Source organism: Sparus aurata, chromosome 10, assembly GCF_900880675.1.
Source record: "Sparus aurata chromosome 10, fSpaAur1.1, whole genome shotgun sequence".
In the NCBI taxonomy this organism is placed as follows: Eukaryota; Metazoa; Chordata; class Actinopteri; order Spariformes; family Sparidae; genus Sparus; species Sparus aurata.
The window spans coordinates 31,695,330-31,711,450 of NC_044196.1; the positions used below are offsets into that span (position 1 = coordinate 31,695,330).

At 44.1% G+C, this 16,121-nt stretch overlaps 1 protein-coding gene across 19 annotated transcripts in view; it reads right to left on the bottom strand.

Moving 5' to 3' along the window:
• The window catches only part of LOC115589634 (adhesion G protein-coupled receptor L3), a 204,876-nt gene extending 189,071 nt beyond the window's left edge, over positions 1-15,805 (bottom strand). For 8 of the 19 annotated variants that reach the window (XM_030430658.1, XM_030430660.1, XM_030430659.1 and 5 more), the window contains exon 1: positions 15,022-15,801. The gene's annotated coding sequence lies outside the window, so the exon portion shown is untranslated. Of the gene's footprint in view, positions 1-15,021 lie in introns of all 19 variants that reach the window. The other 11 variants (XM_030430661.1, XM_030430665.1, XM_030430649.1 and 8 more) reach the window with 4 other exon arrangements.
• Positions 15,806-16,121: the final 316 nt, after the last annotated feature.

A 16,121-nucleotide genomic window follows, 5' to 3' on the forward strand; every position in this document is an offset into this window, starting at 1 on the left:
TTAAAAAAAAACAATTTTCACCAGACATTCAGCAAAAAATGAAATATCCACATGTAACTGGCTTGATACATTTCTAATTTTGTATTCATTCCCCGTCTTAAACGACTGAACAAAGTGACCATTCAGGTGGTGAAAGTTATCTCTCAAATTAATAAGTCTGGTAATTTGAGTCATTTAACTACTAAGACATGCATGTGCACTGTCACCGAATTATGGTTTCATATTCAACTCAGCGCACACACACACACACACACCAGCACAAACACACACTGAGACACTAGACCAAAAGAACTGGCATGACAAATCATAGTGATACACAAGCTAATGGCAGGATGTGACAGAAATGGCCGGTGTCTGGAAGAATGGCTTGGCTGTGCTGTCCATACGTCCTTAACGCGCATCTGACGAGAGCTTTTAAAGCACACACAATGCCACCGGCGCCGCTATCCATGCAGAAAATGGGACAGCCATCCTTCAGCTCCGACATAAATCTGTGGGGCAGCAACACGCATCGCAGAGCAATATTGTATGAAACGAGTCTCCGCTGAATCCAAAAAAAGTAATTGAATCGAGGATGAATATAGACAGGGCGGGATGAGATTTGAGGGAAAACATGTGGCAAAGATTCGATGTTCTGCAAGAGGATGCTTTCAGGAAATGTGCAGGAGGAATGAGTCCGCTCAAAAGGGATAAACAACAAATTATCGCTGAAGAAAGAAAGAAAAACTGTGGCAAATCGTGAAATAATCGAGGGGTTTTGTTCCCTGTGTTGTTGCCCTTGTTGGCGAAGATAGAGGCCTTGACATTCACGTCTTCTGTAAGAATCCCTCCGCTATATCCAGTTCCACAACATATCCAACATGAGCAAGATAACCTTAGCCTACATACGTCGTCGCCATACACTACACAGCAGAGGTCTCTGCAGCAGCAACCCCTCAATCCCAAGGCTATCTGCCCACTAAATCACATTTGTAGGGTCATATTAAACACATTGCCCTAAGGAGAGTAAAAGCTCGGCAAAGAATGATAGGCATCTTTCTATCACTGAAAAACCTGCACTGCATTATTCCATGCAAGTGGCCGCGGCGATAGCATGTGGCAATCGTCTCCTTTTAATGTTACAATATGGACTGAGGGAAACGTGTTCAATTCGTCTTAGGCACAGCGAGAGATAAGGGCCATGTTCTCATCAGCTCACCTGCAATGAGAAAATGTGACTGAACTGAATGGGTGGGAAGAGAAACAATGGCTGGGCTGGTTAATGCGTGGCCACAGTGTGAGTGAAAAAGCGGTGTGCTCATTCTTATAATTACAAGAAAGGGCCGTATAGAAAAAGAGGGGGATGAAACGCCTGGATGCTCGACGGTAGGCGCATTTGCTGGCAGTATGGAACAAGCTATACGTGACCTTTTTTACGCGACACTGTGAAGGCACCCCTGAAGCCTCCCAAATCCCACCTCCAACATTAGACTGTCACCGCAAATTTGAAATGTAGTCCTCTGAGCTAGAGATGGAACTGCCATGCGAGACAAAGAGAAGGTGTGGTGGCGGTGGGGGAGGAAACCAGAAACAATCAAACCGGCGAGCAGCAGTGTGCTGTGGTTACCAAAAGCTCAATGCTCAACTGAAAGGGGGGTCTGCGCGATAATGGAAACACGGATCTTTGAAGCAGCTAGCATATTCTCAGCATTCTCCTGCTGGTACTGTCTTATTGGATATATTCCAAGTGCATATCCACAACTGTCTAACTCAGCCCAGCATCCTCGGAATTGCATCCATATTAGACGGTTCCTTGTGCCTGGGAGGCAGCTGGATTGACAATATCGTGCCATCACGTGATCTTGCAAATCCATCTAGCCGAGGTTCACGCAATGTGTATGAGGCTGTTGTAACATCAGTTATATCAGGGGTATAATATATATATCAGGGTGCAATTAATTGAAAGAAGAGCAGCGAACTGCATCGAAGGCTTTCTCTCTGAAAAATTTGTTCCACTCTTTTTAAGTTTGATTTTCCAACTGGCTCTGCTGGTGATAGCACTCTCCTAGTGTCTGACTGGTTGATTGACAGTGATAGACAGATGGTTTCGTCCAATCACCTGCGGAGTGTTATTTTTTTTTAACGGAACCTGCCTTTTTCCAAACCCTTCCAGATGGTTCTGTGTAACAAACCATCTGGCACGTCAGGTTACCATTCACAAGATTAACATCCAATGCAATCCAATGGAAAACCTGCCGAAAGCTGCCACCTTGCCTCAATAAATCATTTTAATTAACTGCAATCTCGCCCTTTAAATTAACCGTAACCATGCCCTAACCATAGCAAAGTGGATTGGTTGCCTCACCCAAACTTTATCGTAAGAATAATGTTTTAGCTATAACTTCACCTTTCTGTAATCCTTTCGTACAACAATTGTAGCTAGCAAGAATTTGAGAAATGTGGCATTGGATGCTGGGGAATGGCCGAACAGTCCAGCATTGATGTTCTTGTCTAGCAGGAGGGTTTGTTTAATTACTCACTTTGCGCTATTGTGTTTAAGTATTCTTATCAGTATGCACCAGTTTTCATATCGTCAGTTGAGTTGGTGAAATGGAGAAATGGCTCCTGAATTTGGTTTCCCTGAGCAGTTAGAGCCGGACCCCTCTGACCTCACTGCTTTTGACTTGTTATGGTTTGGCATCTTGTTTTTGTCAGGTCATCTAGGAATCAGGTAGGGGAGGTCAAATTTAATTTTAACTGGGCATAATAATTCATCCCAGCTATCCAGTGGAGGTAACACTATAGCGGAGCACCAAATGGCAAACCTTTCCCCCGGTCTCAGAAACTATATATGTTGACAGTCAGTATATTTTCTGGTTTCTGTTACGTGGGTCACGCATAGGTCGGGAGCGAGATTTTAGAATGAGGTTCGGAGGTCATGATATTGGTTCTGCATATTTTGCATGCCATTAAAATTGTATATGGGTGATGGGGACGAAAACAAACTGCCGGTGGATGGTAACAGACACAAGCAGACAGATGGCTGCCGGAGTGGGGTTTCTTATGCATGATGAATTGTCGCATCTGCTGGTGTGAGTGTGCAATGCACGCGGTCAGGGGAAGTTCTCAAGAAAACAGGCGGAAGCGTGATCTCAAAAACAAGCAAACAAAAGCCAGGCTGTCATCTCTTTCCAAAGAAACTGATCTTTTTATAGTCCGGAGTCATCCGCAGTAGCCAAGTCAGGCAGGAATCCTGTGGGGACCTGAGGGCAATCAAGGTGGCAGTCACTCTCCCGGTACCCAGGTGAGGTGACATTCTGCCAAAATAAAGGCTTAAGATTACTGGAAACAGCACCTGAAATGGGCATAAATCCTGAGGGGGAAGCCGTCGAAAGAGCTCAAAGGATCCATCCGCAGGCCTTTGCCACACCTTGTCATCCAAGTCACAAAAATCCACACTGAACCTTGGCCAAAGTTTGTCAGATATCAAAACAGATCACAAAAAAAACATCAAAACTCCATCAAGGTAAAGTGCTTGTGTGGCCCTTTTCCAGACCTGCCCGAGTTCCCTTTCAATTCAATGGCATTTCCTAATTAGATGAGAAGGATGGTTTGATGTTCATGCTCTCATTGTATTAAAAATAAAGCCAAGATAAAAAAAAAAAAAAAAAAAAAAAACGGCCTATGCATGGAGCGCCCCTTGTTTGCCTGCAGTGCAGCGATAGGGAAGGTTACAATTGTCTCTCCCTCTCTCCAGTGCGTCCGCAGATGCAGAGAAAAATCGATGCACAAAAAGCACTTCATTCCTGCTCAATTTCATCCTTTACTGCCAGCATAATTAAAAGTGGCTGCTACCGACTTTCCAATCCAAATTTCCCCATCAGCTGGAGGTGGCCCGCTCAAAGTCATCCACGCTGAGTTCAGGGTAAGAGGCTTCTCTTGGGACTGTCACGGCATCACGTATGCAGAACTTGATTGTATGGAAGGTTGGGTTGTTGGCATCTACTCTGTGGCAATTCACTGGATGAGCATGTGCACTCCACACCGTACAGCTGAAAACAGCCAAGCCAACAGGGGGGGGAAATTATGAAGGCACTTACTTCAAGATTTCAGGGGGTCATGTTTAATTATTGTACTATCGCAATTGAATTCCCCCCCTTAACGATACAATCGAGCACTATGAAATTGCGACAGCAGGACTTGGCACAAAAAAACAAACAGCGGCTTCTTTTCCACAAGTTGTTTGCCCCGCTTCATTTCAAATCCCATCAAAGCAACATGAAGAGAATTAATCATTTTCATACACTCTTTCTGAAAAACCGCAGCTTCCTGCGCTGGTTAACACCAGCTGAGAGACAGAAATTAGCAAATTACCTGTGTGTCATGGCCGCATCCAAGTTGCAGGACCAATTATTTCTGCTCTGTTGCAATTGTAGAGGCCTCTCCAGCTGTGTCTGACACAAAGCTGGCTTAGGAAGGCTTACTACTGACCAAAAACATAAACAAGATTACAGGAGCCTGACCTTTCACAGCGCTCACGAGCGACAACAGAACCCCTGCTAAACGGCCTTTCGGTCGCCAAAAGGAGTCGGATGTCTCTGTACCGCGTTCGATATTTCTTTGGGAGAGAGTCAACTGATAAGAAATTGTGGAACAAAGCAATCCTTGTTGTCCATACCAATCAATGAAGGGCTGCGTGCACGGCACACAAAATTAACAAGAGAAGGAAGAACAATGCATTTAGAAAGGGAAATCCTAGAGACGGGTGTAATGAAACTGGATTACAGCTCAGCTCCAGCATTCCACTGATGACTTCCAGGGCAATAACTACACCTACCTTATTAATCATTATGGGCAGAAATTCCATAAAGGGTTGACCTACGTTGACCTGAGTGAGCTCATTGTCTGATGGCATGCGGCAGTTTTATATTTTTTCCGTGCGGAACTAGCATGCTACTGTGTTAAGCTATTTGCACTATGTCAGCCTGACTTTTAGCTACATTTATTATGTATGAGAGAGTAAAAGGGGTCCATGAGAAGATTATAAAAGCTTAACATTTTGATGAGATTAATCTTGCTATCAATCTGTGCATGCATACAGTAGTGAACCAATTATAACGTGGCAGCCGATGAACAAATAACATTTATATCTCTGCGACTGTGCGATCTGAGCCGCTGGAGAACCTTAAAAAAAACATTAATTAGAGGCAGAATTGCTCCGGCGCTATTCGTAGGAAATTTATATCACGAGCATGTCAAGCACACCAGCAAGGTGCTGAAGCGGGAGGATTGCCTCTATCAATGCAGCCTCTGTCAGAAGATAGAGTATCACTGTGGAGAACAGGGAGGGAGTGGATGTCAGTTGCCTGGAGAGGACGATCCGACATCTCAACTCCTACTGTCTGTCACTCTGTCTTCCCAGTGATGTATGGATGTTATACGGCACCGCTCACCCAGCAGAACCAGTCAATAGCACCATGCAGAGGAATGCTATAGCGAGACAATGGCAGACTGTGACCCTTGTTATGGAATGACAAAACTCCATGAGGGCGGAGGGGAAAGGAATGGGGCTTAAAAGGGGGAGGGTGGGTTGTTTTTTTTAATGCAATATCACAAGCTCAGCAGTCCTGTGGTGGCACTTTAATTATCAGACATTGCAAGAAAATATCTTTACAAATGTTGAAAAAAAGCTCATTTAGATCCACCTATGGCAAGATATCTAGAAGGGCTGCACCGTGAAATCAATTAGTTGTTAACTATTAAATTAATCAGCAACTATTTTAAGTCTGAGTCATTTTTAAGGAAAAAACAAGTAAAAATTATCTTATTCCAGCATCTCAGATGTGATTTTTTTTCCTGTTTTTTTTACTCATCTATGACAGTAAACCGAGTTTCTTTGGGTTGTGGACAAAACAAGACATTTGAGGACGTTATCTTGGTTATCTCATCGACATTTTTCACCACTTTCTGACATTTTGCAGATCAAACAACTAATCCATTCAAAGAATATAATCCATAGATGAAATCGAAAATATTTGTTAGCTGCAGCCCGACTAGACACAACCTTTACCACGCCAGAGACATGCTTTCATAATAAACTTTAGAAAACAGCAACTACAAATGTGAAAAATAGAATCGTATCTACAAACAGAAGGCCTTTTTAACAGTGTTGAGGATGCATAATGGAGATCCAAAAGAGAAAATGATTGAAGAAATGCACAAAAATCACATTGATAAAAATACATTCCATCAGGAAATAGACATTTTAGCATTTACTTTTGTGGTGCCTGCAGCCATTACACAAAAAAAAACTTTAAACACCTGCAATATCCAGTCGGGATAATTTTTTCAACTGACCCCACACATTCCCCATTAGCCTCTCAAGATGTGTTTTCCATTAACTGCGGGGAGGGCTGTGTACAACAGTCGTAATGCTCTGTGTATGAAAGGCTCAGTCCAGCCCTTGAACCAAGGTGACGTCCCTGCGTAGGCAGACGAGAGGAATAGGCCCCCTGTTTTCTCGCTCGCCTGCGGGGGCTCTGTTCCTGCCTGCACGCCAGCGCCGTTATCTGCTGCTTATTATTTGGCTGAATGAGCTGGAGCGGGACTCACGGGGCTCGCTTCTGACATAATGACTGATTACAGTCTTGTGGCTCCCCTCTAAGAAATCCCACAGTTGCCACTATTGCGCCGCGGCGGCACAGCATCACAGGCAAGACCAACGTACGAGCAGATGACGAGGTGGTGGTGGGGGGGTAGCTGGTCTTTTCCAATGACAGCATAACTGCTACCCAGTCCTCCAGCTGTCAAGACTGAAAGAGCGGCTAGTGGACACCCGGGTCATCAACTGACTCGTCTCAGGCACCTTGTTAACGACTGCTTCTTCTCACTAAAAGGCTGAAACAAGAATAACGACAAAGTCACGATCCATATATTAATTCACCCTTGAATAGTAAGGAGCACATTTGCCTCCTCTCCTCCCTGCAGAAATGTGATGCATACTAATGCATACAGACATTAAGCCCATTAGGAGTAATACGTGTCACATGAACCATCCATAATGCACGGCCTTATGAAGACACCACCTATCGTCACTCATGAATGTGGCGCACAGCTGCATGCAGGTGTGACAGCAGTCTGAATAAACAACAGAGAACAGGCTCCGTCAATAGCTACCGTTTCCAAACGACAGGGGAAGTCACTCTGTCAGCACTTTTCAAACGCCAGCTTTCAGGCAGTCAATTAAGTTCAAGGTGAGACAAAAATGTGTTGTCATTTAAACCGTTTTGCTCCACTGGGGCGGTGCATCAATTCAGTCATCTCCATTCCAGAGGTGACAAAGGGCTGGCAGGGAAGTTTATATTTGCCAGTAGACGCACAGTTCTGCTGTCATTATACCAACCTGAGATGAAGCGGGATTGCACGAAAGCACCAAGAATTATAATTCACCGTTCCAGATGAACAGGGCTCATAAAGACGGGAACAAACAAGGGACTGCTGCTGAGGAGCCTGCTGGCTGAGGCAGGCGGTCCTGCCAGATCCCACCCCCCACTCCCACACTCCTAAATCCAATCCTATGCTATCGATTAGGAAAATCAATTTGGTCTAAGTCACAAGCACGGAGGGAGATGCTGAAATGCTGCAATACATTTTGAAGACACAAGTGGAATCAGATTCTGATCAACTCACCCAGCATGCCCCGATTTAATGCGTGATGAATATCCCCTCCCTTAATTGACAAAAAAAGAGGAAACGACCTCACATGATAGCAGCATAAATCCTTCATTGTGGAGTTATCCACCTGTGCGGAAATACTTTAATTATCCACCTGCAAAAAAATGCTTCCACCCTCTGTAAATCTTATCAAGTATGAATGGGGAAACGGTATTTTAATTTAAAAAGATTCAGCGGGATATTGTAATCAACATTTCTGCAAGGCATTCACGCTTTGAGTTCCATTACAAGCTCTTTTGAAGTGGAAGGCGGAAAATATGGCAGAATTAAAAAAGGGAAAAAAAAAGAGGTTGTAATAGAATTTTTATCCAAATACAATATTAACACTATTAAAAAGTCTATGTCTTTTGCTGTGCAGCCATGTTTTAAAGATGACAAACTGCTGGGGAGCACCGATGGATTACTGAACACGTATGGAGGCTAAACGAAACAACTACACAGATTTTAAAAAAATGCAAAGAGATGAAAAACAACTACAAAGAGACTACACGATTAGTCGTTTTATATCTCTTTCAGTTTGTGGATTCTGTCCATTGTTCCTGTCCATCCAAGTTACGGAGCGCATTGTCTCAACAGAACTGTTACTGTGGCCAACTCTTTATCAAACCTCAGTCTAATATAAGCAATCTGACAACACACAACATGAATAAACATGACCTTTTGGCATCACTTCATATTATACGTACCAGTTTTTATGTTGCTTTGCGGTAAATTGAAAGTGCCCTCTTAGATAACTGACGCAAAATTTGGGTATGCAAAGTTGCTCTGCGCAGATGTGCGCCTGATATCTGCAGATACAGCAGCCTGTAAACAAGGAAGCTATCTTCATTTCTCTTTGCCGGCCAATTAGTGGTCAGATCAGGAGGTCCCAATGGTTTAGGGAGGCGTAAATACTAACCGTCATTTCCATTCATTTGTATGCGGCTGCAGGTGCACTACCTTATTATGTATTCAAGCCCAAACCTGCCTCCCAAACAGGCCATAAATTAACTTCTTTTAGAGCTTCGGTCTCAGAGAAGCATTGCATCTTTGTTTGACTCCTCTTCACTGGTCCAAAGTTCACGAGGAGAAAAAGAAAAAACCTCGGAACAAAGGAAGGCCATCAATATTGCTGCAAAAAAAACTTGGTGTCATACTGTAAAATGCACATAGACAAATGTATCAGATTTTACACAGTAGTAAAGAGGTTGATGTACTGCGGCTCTGTCAGGCTTTGTCAGTTTCATAGCTTTTGGGTACCTTTTAACACCACCAACAGAGTCGTAAGAGTGGCTTGGATTGCTTTAAATGCTAAGTTGACATTTTTGGGTCCATATCTGTACTCCGGCCGAGATGTATCTCTTACACTTGTAGCCCTTCGTTTGCCTTGGGCCGGCTGTGTCTTGGAAGGGCTAACACAGTTACACAACAGACTGTTCTTTTAGAATACAGTTATTATTGATAAAAAAAAAATGTTTTAAAAAGCAGTGCAGATCTCAACAAGGGGCAACTGATTTGATTACTGAACTGTTTCCTGGTTAGATATACTGCAGTACCCCTTTATCTGCAAGCCACGTTCTTATATGAATCATTGCTGCATTACACAGATGGTATCTCCGCTTCCACTCGTATAATAAATGCATATCTGCATCTGCACATGCTAGCTAACGCTTTGCACTTCCATACACTTGGCATGCAGTCTCTGTATCTCTGCCTGCCGAAGCTGTGACGTGTTAAAACACAACTGCTAAGTGTTTTGACCCCCCTAGGGACAACTTAACTATGTGTTAGGTTGAGGGGGGGGGGAAGGGTGCCTTGCAGATAATAGAAACTGCAAACTACGACATGATGATTTTTTTTTTTTACAGCAAGCTGTCACCGGTCATGCTAGCATTTACTCTTGAGCTTGACAGTGTACCAGCCTCGCGGCCCTTTATTAAAATGAAATGCATAAATTAAAATGGCGTGCTGGTGGAGTTCAAAACTGTCGAGGCCGAGTGTGTTCTCTGAATGCAACTGTAAAAAAAATGGCGATGAACTGACTCTTACAGCAATGTCATGTCCTTGTTCGTATCCGCATTTGCTTTCTTACTCATTGTCATGACTTCAAATTGGAGGTATAACTAGTGCAATGTTTCCGAGGCCCCCTCCCCATCCTGCACAAAGCACTGGCTCACTGGAGTGGTACAAAATCCCCTGCAAATCCGTTAGTGATTTAAAGAGGCTCATCAATACGCCGCACAACCTTTCTCTCTTATCCGAACTGCTTTTTTTTTTTTTTTGGTTGTAAACCAGCCACAGAGAAAGGGTCTGGGATTAATTTGATAATCCCCATCATCATGCTGGTTAATAACAGGTGTACTGGTGGAAAAAAACTGTTGGGTTTACACAGCAAGGGAGAAGAACAGACTCTTGATTTTTCTCTTTATCTCAACAGAGGTACTTGATTTTTTTCATCTTTCTTTTCTTGAGTGTGATAAATGCACAAATAAATGTGCCAAAATCTCAACATTTTCCCACGAAAAGCTCAAAATATATACACAAGTTGTTTCAACTTTGCTGCATATGCCATTTTGAAGGGGGTCATCTGTTGCTTTCTTCGACTTTTACACTTCAAATGATCCCAGACATTGGAGTCAGTCTTCACAGAGCCATACAGAATCAGGAAACTAATTGTCTGCTCTTTCCATCAAGCACCAGCTGAAATCTCCATCTCAACTGTAACCCCCATTTCCTGCTGGGGGGTTGTGAAAGCTTGTGTCAAAACCTTTGTGTCCAAGCTCTTTATGAGGCAGGACAGCTAAAGTGTTGAGAGGCGTAGACCTTGAGGACCTTTCCTCGGCCGCGTGCTTTCCCTTTTTTTTTTTTTTTTTTTTTCAGCTTTCGCTTTTCTTCTTTTGTGACATTCCTGCCAGAGAAAGGGCCCCAGCAGACCAACCTGTCTCACTCCTAACAGCAGGATAACTCCGGTCTTTGGGACCTTACAAAAACCAAGGGCCTCTCTGTAGCCGTGGGTGAGATTTAGCCCAGAAGAATGTGGATGGATTACGGTAGGTGGCCTGCCTAAAATCATTTGCCACTGGTTTAGGTATTATGTTAAAAAAGAAACACAATTATAATCATATACAGTATATATAAATCATATTAACTAGTGTAGTTAGCCACCCTGTATATGGGGTCACATTGGAGATTGAGCCCCCTATTATTGAAAAATCACAGGAGAAAAAGCTAAAAATCAGCCAAAAAACACAAACCACCGTCTCCCCTCTCTGTGACGCTCAACATGTCAGCATCCAGCCGCGGGGATAAACAATCATTCAACTGCAAAATAAGTTTTAAAAAATCCATCATTTAGACGGCCTGTGTGCGAATTCAGAAAAGCTCTTCTTCTGCGGTGCTCTTACTTTCTAACATGTCCAGGATCTCTTACAGTGCTGCCTTTGATAATGAAAAAAGGAAAAAAGAGAAACCTTCTAATCTTTTGAGGGCAGTCATGTTTTGTGCGGGGAGGTTTAACAAAGTTTTTTCCATGTAAGGGATCTAGGAATGCTGGAAACCGTGGCCTTGAGGTACTAAAACTGCTCCACGCTCAGCGCTGGAAACACAACGTGTGAGAGTGCTGCAGCGATTTGTAGTCAGGTAGTGTAATATTTCACAAAATAAGGCGATGGCGCTCCCTCAGAATAATGCCTGACAGTCCTTCTATTGCAACACGTCCTCATACCCAAACGACTTAATACATCGTTTGCCACGTATTGCTATCGTATATGACAATTGCACAGTACCGGCGTACAAAAAGCATTCTCCTGAGTGAAATTCTGGTTGTGTGTGAGCCATCAAACCACCCTTCAGACTGAGGATGTGCTCTTCTATTGGCCAACAATGAATGAGCTAATTGAGGTCGCTGAACAGTGAAATCCACAATATCACACCAATACAGAACACTATTGCTGCAACCAGCGACTACTGATTATTCTCTTGATATTTGTGTTTGTCAAAACATAAGGGGAAGAAAAGGCAGATCATAAAAGGGGCATCCTCAAATGTCGTCTTCTGACCAAAAGGTCCAAAACTCAAAAATGTTTAGTTTGCATTAAAGAGGCTGGGAACAGTTGATGTTTATCAAGTAATCGTTTCAGCTCTACAGGATGAACAAGCTGTCGTAGTAGCTTGAATTGAAGTGACCTTATATTACTGTGCATATTCAAGCCAGCAATGTTGCCGATTCTATTCAACAAAGAGGCTTGTGATTAGTAGCCATCTAATCATCAACTTCGAGTTGAACTGCAATCTATCCGTAATCAGCTTTTGTCATCCGTCCCTCTACTGAACTGTTTCTCTGCCTTAGATGGATAAGAAACGCTTTAAACATACAACTTCCCTCACTGGTGCTAATGCACAGGGCAGACAGGAGGAATATAAAAACTAAATCACAACCGGTCCACAGCATGTGATCCCCGGAGAGAGACAACCGTTCATTCAGTGCGAGCAAATTTGAATCAAACATCTGAAAAAGTGCGAGCTGTGCTACATGACCTCGGGCACTGCATTTGGTTTTACAGCGGCACGGCAGATCACGACGGACACAGCAGTTAGATGAAGACATAAAAAGGGAGTTCATTCGCTCAGAGATTGTGCTGTAGTGCTCTTCAGTCCAGAGTGGATTCATATTCAGGCGTAGTTGTAAGGCTGGTTTTTAAATTGCGTGGACAGCATAAGGACAGTGCAGGGTCACTCCAGGGGAATACAGAGTCTTCACAGCTAAGAGCTAAAATAAGTGCCTCTCATTGCAAAAAATAATAAATGCAATTCACCCCATTCACTTTGAATTTGTAGTACAAAAGATATTGACAGGAAACGTTCAAACGTTCCTCAAATGCTACTCCGTGAAGAGCGGTTATCCAAATTGGTACACCAGCGAGAGCCCCCACTGTACATAATACGGGCCGTGACGCTGTACCCCACAAAAGCTAACCTAATGAAGAAAATCGGAGGCCGTGTCTCCATTCATACCGCGACGACAAATTGGATTCCTCCTGGCTTGCAATCATGTCCAAAAAAAGGGGAGGGAGAGAAGAAAAAAAAAATCAAATCAAATAAATGGGACTGCCAATGGAAAGAAATCCACTGCCTGAAAAGACTACGCTGCATCAGCCAGACTAAAAAAGGGAAAAAGGGGAACATCACAGAGATACTTCAGAGGATTGATACGACTGACCGAGTGAAGAAAAAGCACGCCACTTAATGAGAGCAACAAATTAACCCATATTGGTGTAAGACGATACATCAGGACGGAATATGTGCCAGCACAAAAAACATATGATGGAGTGAGTCACAAACAGACAGAAGAGAGTGTGAGAAACACTCCTGAAAGGGCTTGATTGAATCCTAAATATGAAGTGTTTTTTTTTTTCTTAAGTTTGAGTTTAACCGACATAAGAAGTTATGGTGAAATTAAAAGCTCAAGTGCTTTGGATCAGTGCATGCTTCCCCCACGTATCACCTCCATCTCGGTGTGATTCTTTACCCAAGACGACCGATTGAATCGATACGTAGCACAGTGTCTCTTATTTCAGCACACTGTTCTTCCTGTAATAGACTGCCACGGAACAACAGCTCCGAGTAAAGCCAGGGAACAATTATTTTATTTTCATACAGCGCCATCCCACCAGGCTTCACACCAGATGCTGGGTTCAACCGCTGTTACATTAAATGCAACCTAGATTCTATTTTCCACGAGGAGCATTTAGCTGGAATCAGAACGGATGAGACTGATGAAAACAAAGTGCAGGTTGGCATAACCGTTTAGTCAGAAAGCATCAAATGTCCTCTTGAGTTTCCCCCCCCCCCCCCCGGTGGAGAAAGTCAAGGTTTTTAGTGTTCGTATAGAGAAAACTGTGTGTGTGTGTGTGTGAGTGAGTGAGAGAGAGAGAGAGAGAGAGAGCAGTGTGTGTCTGTGTGTCATCTGCTCGAGGGCTCTTCTACCGATGCAGATTATATGACAGATGGCACTGCAGTCCTGGCCGTAATGAATGTAACTCTCAAATAAGGATACAACCAACAATAATGTTAATGATATTCTGAGGGAAGTTAGTGTCACATCTGAGTCACAAAGTCAAATCACCCCCCCCCCCCCCCCCCCCCTATCAAGACTCCCCTGGATGAGAAGCTGCTAATGACAGATCTCAAAGTGCACAGCTGTTGTGTTACTTGGGATTAAAATGAACGGATGAATCGGATAAGGAAGGGGGCATCACCGTGCGGCCATGAGAAAACTTCAGATGCGATTCAAAGCGATAGGCTCGGTTACCTTTCCCCACTTTGATTCTGATGTTGAAAGACAGTGTGATGTCCTCACATCAAAGCGTGCGGGGGTTACAGCGGCCCTCGGACCCTGCACTTCTCTCAGAGACAGGGCAGGATGTCTTCCACGGCAGCCATCCCCCCCTTCTTCTCCTATGTGTGCAATAATTAATGGTTCGTGTTGTGCAGTGTTTTTTTTTTTTTTTTTTTTTTCTGACTGCAATGGATCTTCTGCCAAAAAGCCAGGAAATGTAAATGAGTGCACTGAGGATATTCTGTGAAATATATATGATTTTTCTCCCCCCCCCCTCCACACACACAGCCAATACCAATAACTTGCATATTCCATTCCTAACACAAATTCAACCTTTCATGAAAAATGCAGGCGCTCGCAGCACTGCATCCATCCTCACACTCCAGCCGAAGGAACTGCAACAGAAAACACAGGCCTCCTTCATCGAATCACGTTTGAGAGACGCACAATTTACGCTTTACAGCCAGCCGCCGTCTCAGCTCTGCCCTGTGGACGCAACCTACTGAATTCAAAATTCAAAAGAGGTCAGATGCAACTAAACGGCGTGACTTTCGAATGCACAAACTTCACTCATAGGTGTGGATACAATATGCAACTTCTGTTTTGCAGAGACCACATTGTTTCCAAGCGCCATGTGAATGGCACAAAAAAAAAAAAAAAAAAATTCATGGGACACATTGGATCATAATCCAACCTTTTCCAAACAGAACGGACGAATCAGCGCAACGGAGAATTGGAATTTTCGTATCGCCTATCAATATGTTGCGCGTTGATCGGCGCTGATTACACCTGAACGCATCGATAGCCCAGTTAAAGTAATTAAGAGTGGAGTGCATGCCAAGACTGACATTACAGAGCACGTCAACGCCGCTGCAGGGGACTCATCCGCGGGCATTATTATCGCCCCGAGCTGGATCATGCAGATAATTGAGGATATTGCGCACAGGCAGGATGGATGATGTGTGCGTTCTGTGCGGGAAAGTCACACTTACCGCGGCTTGTCTTTTTCAAAGAAAGGACCGGGTGAGAAGCAGCTGTAGCCCACGTCCTTCCATTCAAACCATTTCCCTTTCGGAACTGTCTCTCAGGCGTCGGGCACCGTCCTTTACGCGAGGATCGGACTTGATGAAAGAGGGTCGAGGAGAGAGAGAGAGAGAGAGAGAACAACGAATCCCCAAATAGTTGCCTCCTGTCGCTGCGTTCAATATCCTCGTAAAAAAAAGAAGAAGAAAAAAAAAACAACACACACACACACTCGCACACGAAATCGCCTCGGTTGAAATCTGCCGTGCGTCCACACAATCCCGAGTCCCGGCGGTGGTGGTGGTGGTGATGATGAGGAAAAAACAGCGTTGTATCCACGGTGCTGTCACCCACCCCAAACACCTTTACATCCCTTTAACGGCACAAGGCGTCCTTCTGTGCGGGGGCTACATCACGTCCCGTACAGCTGAAGAGGCGAAACGCCAGCAGCACCGCGCCGCTCACGCACACAAACACACGCGAAAAACAGAAAGAAGAAAAAAAAAGAGTATCCAGAAGAATTTGACAGGGAGGAGAGGAAGAGGGGGAGGGAGGGAATCTTGTGAGAGAAGCTCCGCAGGGGGAAGAGGAGAAAAAAAAAGGGAAGTCTAAGTTGTTTGGGTCCAGAAACTGAGCTCTCTGCGACTATGACAAACCAATTGTGCGCACTGGCTGGGAGTAAATCTGTATGGAGACCGAGGGCTTGGAGAGCCAGTGAAAGGTGAGAGGAAAAACTCGGATGTGGATTGCCGCTCTCGCCGTATACTCGGGCTCCACCTAGCAGCAAGCGGGAGATGACATGCTCCAGACCCAGAGCCTCTCTCCACCTACAGTGGAGCTCGCCCGAGGCTGCCGAGGAGACCTATGTTATATATTACATTCTGATCTGATATCAAATCCACTGATGCTCCCTCTCAAAAGACTTCTACAGAGCTGATCACCTGACAGATGAAGTGAAAGTGGACAGGAGGAACCTTCTCTCCTTCTTTTGCTCTCAAGACATATGCATGATGATTTTTCTTTCTCTATTGTATGCCCTTAAAGAGGAGTTCATGGTCATCCCTCTCTC